Source organism: Erythranthe guttata, chromosome 11 (assembly GCF_056151865.1).
Source record: "Erythranthe guttata isolate IM_541 chromosome 11, IM_541, whole genome shotgun sequence".
In the NCBI taxonomy this organism is placed as follows: Eukaryota; Viridiplantae; Streptophyta; class Magnoliopsida; order Lamiales; family Phrymaceae; genus Erythranthe; species Erythranthe guttata.
This window is the reverse complement of record NC_142543.1, coordinates 14715603-14725305: the sequence shown is the minus strand read 5'-3', so window position 1 is coordinate 14725305 and position 9703 is coordinate 14715603.

Sequence of the window (9703 nt, the reverse complement as noted above, 5' to 3'; positions counted from 1 at the left end):
TCAGTTTCTAGAACCGGATAGTTCTGGGTCGGGTTACGGGGTCTTATTGGAACCGACTCGTATAAATATATCATATTTTATAATTAATCTATATATCCAAATTAATTTATGATTTCTTATATAAAACTTTCAATTTTCATTGTGTCTATTCTTTTTTACCCATTTTTCACAATTTCATATTTTTGAATCTCATTTCTCGTAAGTAAAATCTATCACTTGTACACCACCACTAGCCGTCTTGCCTTTTGAATTTTACTTATCGTAGAAGTTAAATATAATTCATTATATAATTTTATTATTCACTTTATATCACTTGTAGAAGTATTTTATAATATTGTATTTTAATTTTTAGATTATTCTGTTAAAATATAGAAGCAAAATATTATGAAAGTTCAAAAATAATAAATTTTTTATTTATGTTAACGGGTCTAGCGGGTCTGGTGGGTCAGAACCGTTTAATTCGAGTATGTGTTTGGGACGGGTCTGGGTCTAAGTTGAACCGGATTGGAGCGGGTTTGGATTTTATATATTTTTCGAGATCAGGTATCGGGCTTAGACAAACCCGGCCCACAACCGACCTGTTGTCATCCATATTTTCAAAAACAAAGATTTGCATAATCAACTTCATGAAATTGTACTTAAAGGGGAGGTTTTTATTATTTTCGGAGATTGAGAGATCTGAGAGATTTTCAATTTAGTCGATTTAGGATGATTTTCTATTTTTTTTTTTTTTTTTTTTTTTTTTGAGGTTAGATTTTCTATTTACATATGTTATTTTTCATAAGTTTTTAAGAGTATTTTTGACACAAAATTTAATATGAAATTATACAAAAATAGAACTTATAACTTGAATTATACATAGCCGCGAGTCCACCCTTGGGTAGATATGGCTACGGTTCAGTTCGGTTCCGATTCCAATTTTGGAGGAATCGAAACCGAACCGAATATTTCAGGTTTTTTACGGTTCGGTTCCCATTTGGTTCCCGATTCTAATCGGTAAAATCGGCCGATTCTTAGTAATATTTTTTTTATCTTTTTTATTTTTCATTTTTTAATATTTGACTTTAAAACAATACTTAAAAAAACTTTAACGAATAGTTAATTTGTTACCAAAAAAACAGTGAAAAGAATACTTCAAAACTTATTTATTTTTTTAAAAACATATTTATAGTTTTTTTTAAATACTTCAAAAAATTATTTTTGTTTAATTTGAACGTTGGAAATATTTTTCTTAAATAACCGATTTTCTTAAATAGTTCAAATTAAACAAACATAACCGATTTTCTAGGTTCCGGTTCCGGTTCCAATTCTTGTCAAACTAGTTTTGTTCAAAAATCATTAACGCCGGTTCGGTTCCAATTCCAGTTCTAACCGAACCGGTGGTCATGTCTACCCTTGGGTAAGGCTGGACTCAAGCCCATCATCAATTGATAATTTCCCACCTATATTATACTATATATAATTTAGACCACTCAATTTGTATTAGTTACCCACCCAAAATTTAGATTAATGCAAACAAATCCCTAATTTTCATTAATTAATCCACTAAAAACTCAAATTAATGCAAAAAAAAAAACCCATTTTATATTAATTAGTTGACCCAAAATTGAAACTATGCAAAAAAAAACCCAAATTTTTTTATTAATTACTCCACTGAAAATTCAAATTAATGCACAAAAAGCTCTAAAATTGTTTATTTTTCTTTTTTTATTTTCTGATTTTATCACAAAAAAAATCCTAAAAATAATTTTGGGAACACCGCGAAGGTGTTATATAAACAAGTCCAAAAAGAAAAAAAAAAGAAGAATAAAACCGAAAAAGGAAAATCAGAAGCATATACGAGTCGGTTTTTCTTTTTTCTTTTTTTTTTTTTTTTTTTTTTTGGTTTAGGTTTGAACTTCTAAAAGGTCAAAAAATATTTAAGGACTTATTTTTAAGAAAATAATTACCAAAGTAAGGTAGGTGCTCTCCTAATACAATTATGTTTTCCTAGTCCAAGTAGGTTTTTTCATCTGCCGTCTATATATACATATTTACTCATCTCACTTTTTCTCCCATCGACAAAATTCAATTCTTTTTTCTAAGGTACATCTTCTAATTTATCATATTTATTTATTTTTTTGTGTTTGTTTGTGCCTAGCTAGGTATATATTAATTTTTATATATACACACATTGATGGCTGATTGTACGAGCAGAGTGGGGTTCGAATATAATTACAACTTGTGGTTAGACTATAGTTTAATTTCAAAGGATCATGGTTACAGATTAACCCATGGTCACAACAATTTCATCTTCGAAATCCGAACTAATTTCATCCTAAAGAAGATACGTTCCGAAGATGAAGACGAAATTCTCGACTCGGAGGAATTCGGCGTATGCTTCTCCGACGACAACGGCGCTCCGTTGCCCCTGCACTTTTTTATTTGTTACAGGCTCGAAGACTACTGGATGACTTTCGACGAAACCAGCGCGCTAGAACGGGGCGCCGTCGCTTTCGCAAGACAAACCGCCGCGGCCGCCACGTCAGCGAATCGTGATCTCGTGTTCCCTGTGGTTATTGGGATCGACGTTTGCACCGTCCAACAAGAGGGAGAGACGATTGGGGAAGCGAGGGCGAGGGCGATTCGGTCAAAACACATGGTCCCGGTGTTTCTGTATCAACTCGCGTGTTTTAGACTCGATCAAAATAGATCTGCAAAGCTTTGTGTTTTTCTTAGGGATGTTCTGCCGAGAACGAGAGTTGTTGACGTTGTCGTTAGTGATGACGAGGATTTTGTGTGCCCGATGTGTTCGAAGCGTCCGTGGTTTGGGGTTCAAGTAACAAGCCTACCGTGTTGCGGACGGACTTTTCATTCGCATTGTATTGTTACGTGGCTCGAGCACAACCACGTTTGTCCGTCGTGCGATTCTCCGGTTTACGATCCAGATTACATGCACTTATATTAGTTTTTTTTTTTATTACAATTACAGAACCATAGTACTGTGTTTATTAATTATTATTCGACATGCTTATTAATATCAAGTTTTCTTGGCTTCCCTCTTACTATATGTAACCAAAGTACTTCTATCTGCTGGCTAGTATTTTTGTTATGTGATTAATTTATTTTTGTTATGTGACAGTCTACAGAATTACGACCCACGATAAATGGAAAGGAATAATTTTCAACTATGAGCCTTTTTTTCGCTATGCTTTACATAGTAAAGCGAACAAAAGAAAAATAATGCAAAATTGATTTTGAACTTTTGATCAAGTACAAATAAAATAAAATGATTTATGTTATCAAAAATTCATTCGGAATAAGTTAAAGTTCAAAACACATGTGCAAGTCGTCGTTCGTTTGTTCTAGTTTGTTGTGGGTCGAATCTTAGTGCAATTATTCAATATCCGATCGTTGTACCTTGGGAAACTACTGAGAATAGACGATTGCATCTTCAGCAACCCGGAAATATTATCTTTATTTATCTTAAGGGAATTGCTCGAGCCAGCCTGCTCAATCGTTATTTTGTGCGTTTACAAATTCCATATCCTTCCGGCAATCAAGTAAATGAAATACGTGATTTACAAATTTATTAATTTATTACACAAATTATTATTTACACCATACTTCAAAAGGAGGGTACACGATAGATAGAAAATAATGCGTGAGGAATAACTAGTCATTATCATCATTGACGATGCTGGAGATAGATCACTTTAAATAGTTGAAGTAGGATGAGTTGGAAGAACAAAGTGGATGACCTCGAGATATCTGCGATCAAAGAACACGTAAACTAAGCCGGGGGTTGATCCGTCAGAAACCCCTCCGACGGTCAAATCAGGTGTGTGGATAGCAAAAATCGTAGATAAAATACGAGCCATTGTATTGTTCGAATATTGAACGTACCTTAAAAAATGAATTGTAATCTTTATTTATACCGAGTTGGTTGGGCTGAAGTTACTTAATTGTAATTGTCGGGTACAAACTTTATTTGAAGGTGATTGAGCCTCGGTTGTAGTGATCTCAATATTGGGCTTGTGTCCCAGTAAATAAAGAAAATTGTAGGCCTATTGAATTGACCCAATTAGCCATATCAATCATAATAAGTTGTTTGATATCGAACTCCTTTACATACTTTAATTTGAAATTATTTTGGAATTTCCATATAAGCTAAAGTAAGATCGCAACAATATTTTAAATAATACATTAACAATAATATAGGAAATTTTTTAACATTTCAAAACAAAACTAGCTCAATTATTTTAATGTAGTTTCAGATTTATAGCTGCTCTAGTAGTGAAGTGGAACTCCACCTATAATTTAGATGACACCAAGATGCTCAAATCCAACTACTCTTGTTTTTCCCTTTTGTTTCTACTTGTGGCCGGTCTATATTATAAAGCGAATTCTCTCTTTATTATTTTTGTTACATTTTAGTGAAAGTGCAAATGCAATGATTTTGAAAACTATTTTAGCTAGGTATACATCTAAAGTGCAAATACAAACTTATGTGCTTTTATACTTAGAAGTATTATTATAGAGTTATATTTAGATTACAAGTTCTAGTTAGATTGTAGCTGGACCTATATTTCTTATTATAAATAGGGTATTTATGAAGGAATAATATGCAAATTAAATTAATTATGATATATTTCCAAATTGGTTCTAATATGGTATCAGAGTTATACTGTTGTTGGTTTTTTGGTGTTTATCCATCTTTCGCTCGATTCTACCGAGACGAAAAATACTATGGACCAACGCACTTTTTGATTTGTCATTGCTATCTTGTTTGTGTTGTTTCTTTTTATTCATCGCGCTTTCGCCGCAAAGGAAAATAAAATAAATTATTGCTCTTATTTTTCTTTTATTTTTGGTATTTCTTTTTATTCCTCGCGCTTTCGCCGCAAAGGAAAATAACATACAATACTATTCTTATATTTCTCTGCATTCTTATTTTTGGTGCTTCTCCATCTTTTGCTCGGTTTCACCAAGACCGAAAACAGTATAAATCATTGTTTTTCACATTGGTGAATGTACTTTTTATATAACAATCTTATTTTTTGTGTTTCTTCTTCTTTATCGCGCTTAGATCGCTAACAGAACACCATATATTATTGTTGTTATACATTCACAATCGTGCACAACGTTCCAATGAAGATCTTCGTTAGTCGATCTATTCAATCGATGGAATCCAGACGATCACAGGAGATGTTAGAAATTTTGCCCACCTTCGAGCGCCGGGACTCACAAAGCTACTCGCCTCAACTGAAGAGACATTGTTATGCTTTAGTTAACATCATTGATTTATGGTGTTCTCTAAGCGATCTAAGTGCGATAAAGAAGGATAAAACCAAAAACAAGATTATTCTATAAAAAAGTACATTCACGAGAGCAAAGCAGTAATTCATAGTGTATTCCGTCTTGGTAGAACCGAGCGAAAGATGGAGAAACACAAAAAATATAAGACTGTAAAGAAATACAAGAGCAATAATACAAGGTGTTTTCCTTTTGCAGCGGAACCGCGCGGAATAAAAAGAAACACCACAACCAAGATTGGATTGACAAATCAAAACGAGCGTTGGTCTATGGTGTTTTCCATCTTGGTAGAACCAAGTGAAAGATGGATAAACACCAAAAAATCAACAGTATGACTCTGATACTATGTTAGAATAGTTGGAAAACTATCATGACTATATTGAATTGTGTATTATTCTTTCATAGAGATACCCTATTTATAATAAGGAATGTAATTCTAGTTACAATCTTACTAGAACTCCTAATCTGAAAATAACTCTATAATAATACTTCTAATTATACTAACAGGTCCCGTCAAACTCAAGGCGGGTGATAGACCAACTTAAGGTTGTTAACTAAAGCATAATGACTTCTCTTCAGTGAACAGATTGCCTGGTTTCCATCGATTGAATTTCTTACATCTCCTATGACCGCCTGGTTTTCATATTGAATAGATCGGCTAACGACGATCTTGGTGGTACCTTGATTGGAACGTCATGCACAATTGTGAATGTATGACAACAGTGATTATGGTATTCTCTTAGTGATAAACGCGATGAAGAAGAAGAAACACCAAAAACAAGATTGTAGTATAAAAATACATCCACCAGTGAAAAGCAGTGATTTATAGTGTTTTCGGTCTTGGTCGAATAGAGCGAAAGATGGAGAAACACAAAAAATAAGAATCCAAACAAAAATAAGAGCGATAATTTTCTCTAGGGAATATGAATCAAAGGGCTCATGATCCCCTCTCATATGGTAGGATCCCCTAGGTGGAATAAATGTATACTCGCGATGATGTCCAAACCATGATAGCAACGACAATAAAAAATTATCACTCGCCCCAGGCACACGAAGAAAATAAGGGAAGAACGGAACAGAAGAGATGTGCCTTGAACCAAAAAACGGAGGAAGAATGTGACGGTTATTCAGCGGCTCGGGGAGAGAAAAGTCGCGACGTAAGGACTGAAGTAGATAGTCTCCGAAGATAAGCCCATTTTCCAACGGTAAGCCATATGGTTTCGGACTTGGAAAGACAAGCCCATTTTCCAAAGAAATCAGGAAGGATACCATTCCAGTAAATTATCGCGTTATTTGGTTCAAATACAATGGTACCACCGACCTAATTGAGCATTTGAGCCGGTTCAACAACACATCTTCTCTTCACCAACTAACCAAGGGAGTGAAGTTTCGGGATTTCATCAACACTCTTACTGGGGCCGCCCAAGCATGGTTTGGACTACCGCTGAAAGGCGGCATCCGATCTTTTGACCATTTCGCGAAAACCTTTGTGAATCAATTCACCGGTTCAAAGAAATGCAAAAAAAAAAACATCTTTTTATTCAACATTAAACATAAGGAAAAAGAAAGCTTACGAAGCTACATCAAGCGATTCCCCGCAGCAACCTTGGAAGTTCCTCTCACAAGCGACGAGGTGCTGATGGCTGGTTTATGCCAAGGGCTACAGGACGGTTAGAGGCATTGTGTCATTTCTAAAATGAGTTTGGACACGAGATCGACAAATGCTCCCACCTCAAGGACGAGGTAGAGAGACTCATATGAGATAACAAGATACACGATTTTGTCAAATTTGATCCACCACAAGAGCAAAAACGAGGTGCCCATTTTGGACCACAAGGGAGAGTAGCACCACCGCCCCCTCCCGAGAAGGGAAATGTTCAAATGATATCAGGTGAGCCAATTGGCGGAAACACATATCGAGCACAAAGGAGATACCTCGGGGAAATAAAGAATATAGGAGAGGTATATCAGATAATGTGCCCCACTAATAGGGGTGAACATTCAGCTTGGGTCGGATTATTCGGATTTTTGGCATTATAAATCATTACCCGAATCTAACCTGAAATAATTGAGGACCCGGCAATCGGGTACCCAGTTATTTCATATCAGGTCGGGTTCGGATTTTTTCTTATTTTTTTGTAATTTTTTTAATTTTTTTTAGCACAAATATTCAACAATAGTGTTGATATTCGAAATTCAGTAGTGTCATTATACCGTCACGCATTACAAAGCCATTTATCTTATATATAAAGAAAGAAACGCTAGGGCAACCCTAAGAAACCCTAATGTCATATTTGTAATTGTTTTTCAATTTTTATCAAATTTTTATCTCCTTAATATTATTTTAAATATTATTTTCGAATTTTATCATATTTGTATCCCTTAAATATTATTTTAAATATTATTTTTTATTTTTATCAGATTTTTGTCTCCTAAATATTATTTTTTATTTTTATCAAAAAAATTTCTCCTAAATATTATTATAAATAATATTTTTTTAATTTTATCAATTTTATCTCCTAACTATAATTTAAATATAATTTTCAACTTTTAGCAGATTTTTATCTCCTAGATATTATTTTCTAATTTTATCAAAGTTATATCTCCTAAATAATATTTTAAATATTTTTTTCGAGTTTTATCATGTTTTTATTAGTTTTTTTATCTCCTAAATATTAATTTTGTTTTTTTATCAGATTATTGTCTCCTAAATATTATTTTCGATTTTTATCAAATTTTTATCTCCTAAATATTTTAAATAACAATTTTTATTTTAATCATATTTTATCTCCTAAATATTATTCTAATTATTATTTTCGTATTTTATCAACTTTTATCTCATTAACATTATTTGAAATATTATTTTCGATTTTTATCAAATTTTTATCTCCTAACTATTATTAAATTTTATTTTCGATTTTTATCAGATTTTTATCTCCTAAATATTATTTTTTGATTTTTTTTCAAATTTTTATATACTAAATATTATTTTAAATATTATTATCGATTTTCATCAATTTTTTATCTCCTAGATATCTTATATATAAAAGAAAGAAACACTAGGGCAATCGTAAGAAACCCTAATGTCATATTTGTAATTGTTTTTCAATTTTTATCAAATTTTTATCTCCTTAATATTATTTTAAATATTATTTTCGAATTTTATCATATTTGTATCCCCTAAATATTATTTTAAATATTATTTTTTATTTTTATCAGATTTTTGTCTCCTTAATATTATTTTTTATTTTTATCAAATTTTTATCTCCTAAATATTATTATAAATAATATTTTTATAATTTTATCAATTTTATATCTCCTAACTATAGTTTTAAATATAATTTTCAAATTTTAGCAGATTTTTATCTCTTAAATATTATTTTCGAATTTTATCAAAGTTATATCTCCTAAATAATATTTTTAAATATTTTTTTTCGAGTTTTATCATGTTTTTATTAGTTTTTTATCTCCTAAATATTAATTTTGTTTTTTATCAGATTATTGTCTCCTAAACATTATTTTCGATTTTTATCAAATTTTTATCTCCTAAATATTATTTTAAATAATAATTTTGATTTTAATCATATTTTATCTCCTAAATATTATTCTAATTATTATTTTCGTATTTTATCAACTTTTATCTCATTAACATTATTTGAAATATTATTTTCGATTTTTATCCAATTTTTATCTTCTAACTATTATTTTAAATTTTATTTTCGATCTTATATATAAAAGAAAGAAACGCTAGGGCAACCTTAAGAAACCCTAATGTCATATTTGTAATTGTTTTTCAATTTTTATCAAATTTTTATCTCCTTAATTTTATTTTAAATATTATTTTTGAATTTTATCATATTTGTATCCCCTAAATATTATTTTAAATATTATTTTTTATTTTTATCAGATTTTTGTCTCCTTAATATTATTTTTTATTTTTATCAAATTTTTATTATTATAAATAATATATTTTTAATTTTATCAATTTTGTATCTCCTAACTATAATTTTAAATATAATTTAAAAATTTTAGCAGATTTTTATCTCCTAAATATTATTTTCGAATTTTATCAAAGTTATATCTCCTAAATAATATTTTTAAATATTTTTTTCGAGTTTTATCATGTTTTTATTAGTTTTTTATCTCCTAAATATTAATTTTGTTTTTTATCAGATTATTGTCTCCTAAACATTATTTTCGATTTTTATCAAATTTTTATCTCCTAAATATTATTTTAAATAATAATTTTGATTTTAATCATATTTTATCTCCTAAATATTATTCTAATTATTATTTTCGTATTTTATCAACTTTTATCTCATTAACATTATTTGAAATATTATTTTCGATTTTTATCCAATTTTTATCTTCTAACTATTATTTTAAATTTTATTTTCAATTTTTATCA